This window comes from Sapajus apella, unplaced genomic scaffold (assembly GCF_009761245.1).
Source record: "Sapajus apella isolate SASKATOON/1434 unplaced genomic scaffold, GSC_monkey_1.0 scaffold129, whole genome shotgun sequence".
In the NCBI taxonomy this organism is placed as follows: domain Eukaryota; kingdom Metazoa; phylum Chordata; class Mammalia; order Primates; family Cebidae; genus Sapajus; species Sapajus apella.
Window position 1 is genome coordinate 917,059 of NW_022437069.1, and position 3,518 is coordinate 920,576.

Here is a 3,518-nt window from a genome sequence, read left to right on the forward strand (position 1 = left end):
AGGAAGGAGAGTTCAGTGTACACAAGACCTGTACACTGAACACTACAAAACATCATCAAAAAAATTGATGATCACCGGGCGCGGTGGCTCAAGCCTGTAATCCCAGCACTTTGGGAGGCCGAGGTGGGTGGATCACGAGGTCAAGAGATCGAGACCATCCTGGTCAACATGGTGAAACCCCGTCTCTACTAAAAATACAAAAAATTAGCTGGGCATGGTGGCGCGTGCCTGTAATCCCAGCTACTCAGGAGGCTGAGGCAGGAGAATTGCCTGAACCCGGGAGGCGGAGGTTGCGGTGAGCCGAGATCGCGCCATTGCACTCCAGCCTGGGTAACAAGAGCGAAACTCCGTCTCAGAAAAAAAAAAAAAAAAAATTGATGATCTAAATAAACGGAAAATTATCCCCTGTTCATCGGTTGGAAGACTTGTATCGTTAAGATGCCAGTACACCCCCAAATTGATGTACAGATTCAATACAATCTCTATCAGAATTCCAGCTGCCCTTTTTGCAGAAATTGACAGGTTGATCCTAAAATTCATACGGAAATGCAAGGGACCCAGAATAGCCAAAACAACCTTGAGGGAAAATAAAAGAACAAAGTTGGAAGACTAACATTTCTCCATTCCAAAACTTAGTACAAAGCTACAGTAACCACGTCTTCTAACTGGAATTCACTGTTCTCCTAAATTCGCAGTCTCTCCTACAGTTCTTATCAAACTTTGCCTCACATTGGAATGATGGCCTCAATGTCTGTCACTCGATTATAAGTCCCAGCATATGGGATAATGTTATATCTATTCCTGTCACCCTAGCTCAGCACCTTTTATGTAGAAAGAGCTCCATCAGCAATGTTACTTTCTTTTTTTTTTTTTTGAGACGGAGTTTCACTCATGTTACCCAGGCTGGAGTGCAATGGCGCGATCTCAGCTCACCGCAACCTCCGCCTCCTGGGTTCAGGCAATTCTCCTGCCTCAGCCTCCTGAGTAGCTGGGATTACAGGCACGCACCACCATGCCCAGCTAACTTTTTGTAGAGACGGGGTTTCACCATGTTGACCAGGATGGTCTCGATCTCTTGACCTTGTGATCCACCCGCCTCGGCCTCCCAAAGTGCTGGGATTACAGGCTTGAGCCACCGCACCCGGCCCAGCAATGTTACTTTCAGTCACCTCCCTGTGACCAACCAAGCCTTCTCTCCCAGAGAAGGAAGCTGCCCTGCTCAGGGACATATGACCCATCCCCAAACCGCAGGCTTCCTCATGGTCTGCAGGGTTGAGCGAAGAGGGCTCACTAGGAATCCTCTGGGGTTAAATTAATGATACACACATAGAAAACAAATTAAAATCCTGTTAAAACCAGGTGCGGTGACTCATGCTGTAATCCCAGCACTTTGGGAGGCCAAGGCAGGCGGATCACCTGAGGTCAGGAGTTCAAGACCAGCCTAGCCAATATGGTAAAACCCCATCTCTACTAATAGTACAAAAAAATTAGCCGGGTGTGGTGGTGCATGCCTGTAATCCCAGCTACTCGGGAGGCTGAGGCAGGAGAATTGCTTGAATCCAGGAGGTGGAGGTTACAGTGAGCCAAGATAGGGTCAATTTACTCCAACCTGGGCAACAAGACCGAAACTCCATTTCAAAAAAAGAAAAAAAAAAAAAAAAATATATATATATATATGCACATGAAAGAAGCCAGTCACAAAGACCACATTGTGTATTATTCTTTTTCTATGAAATATCCAGAGTAGGCAAATCTATAGAGACCAATGGTGGATCAGCAGTTGTGAGGGGCTGAGGAGGGGAGAATGAGGAGTGCTGCTCCTGGGCAGAGTTTCTTTTTGGGGATGATGGAGATGTTCTGAACATAGTGATAATGGTTGTATGACCTTGTGGGCATACTAGAAACCACTGAACTGTACTTTTTTTTTTTTTAGACCAAGTCTCGCTCTGTCGCCAAGGCTGGAGTGCAGTGCAGTGGTGCAATGTCAGCTGACTGCAACCTCCGCCTCCCGGGTTCAAACGATTCTCATGCTTCAGCCTCCCAAGTAGCTGGGATTACAGATGTGCACCACCACGCCCAGCTAATTTTTGTATTTTTAGTAGAGACAGGATTTCACCATGTTGGCCAGGCTGGTCTCGAACTCCCGATCTCAGGTGATCTACCCGCCTCAGCCTTTCAAAGCGCTGGGATGACATGCATGAGCCACCAAGCCCGGCCTCTGAACTGTACATTTTAAGAGTGTATTTTGGATTATGTGAATTTTATTTCAGTAAAAAACAAATACACCACTTCAGAAATCCATGTCAGATGGCAGGGAGAGAGAGCTGTGAGCACAACGCCTTTCCCAATTAATGCCACTTACCTCTACAGAGCACAGCTTCCTAATCGCCCTCACTGGCCTTCTGCCACCCACATAGAACAACAGCACAGTTACCCAATTAAGACATTTAATCATTGAGTCATTCAAGAAACGTGTATTGAGCACTGACTGTGGTTAGCTTTACGACTGGAAACCTCAGCTGCAGATGAGCCTCACTTGGGAAGATTCTCCACACACAGATGACCAGGCTCCACCCCAGAGCAGTCAGATCAGAATCACTGAGGTGGGGCCTGGGCACCAGTATTTTATTTTTTAAGTTCTCCAGATGAGGCTAAGGTACAACCAGGATGAGAACTACTGCATAAACCCACTGTGAGGAGAAAAGAAAGACCTAGGTTTTGGGATCAGGAGCTGACAAGGTTTAACAGGGGAGGGGAAGCATGGAGAGGAAGGGGATTTTCCTGTTTGATTTTATCTTTTTTTTTTTTTTTTTTTTTTACAGAGTTTCGCTCTTGTTACCCAGGCTGGAGTGCAATGGCGCGATCTCGGCTCACCGCAACCTCTGCCTCCTGGGTTCAGGCAATTCTCCTGCCTCAGCCTCCTGAGTAGCTGGGATTACAGGCACGCGCCACCATGCCCAGCTAATTTTTTGTATTTTTAGTAGAGACGGGGTTTCACCATGTTGACCAGGATGGTCTCGATCTCTTGACCTCGTGATCCACCCGCCTCGGCCTCCCAAAGTGCTGGGATTACAGGCTTGAGCCACCGCGCCCCGCCTACTTTTTGCTTTTTTAGTAGAGACCAGATTACACCATGTTGGCCAGGTGATCTGCCCGCCTAGGCCTCCCAAAGTGTTGGGATTACAAGAGTGAGCCACTGTGCCCAGAGGTTTCTCATAGATTTTTAAAAATCAGGTTGAGGAACCTCCCTTTCACTTCTAGTTTGTTGAGTTTTTATCACGAAGAGGTGTTGGATATTTTCAAATGCTTTTTCTGTGATTATTGGGTCGATCCGATACGTCTTTTCCCTTCTGAATATTTGAAGAAGGGCATCTTGCCAGTGGACCCTAGTCCCACTTAGGTCTCAACACAGCTAGTAGGGAAGATGTGTGACTGTTCTTTTTTGTTTGGTGGCTGATCTGGCTTAAACACTTATTACTATTACTATTTTTTGAGACAGAGTCTCGTTCTTGTCATCC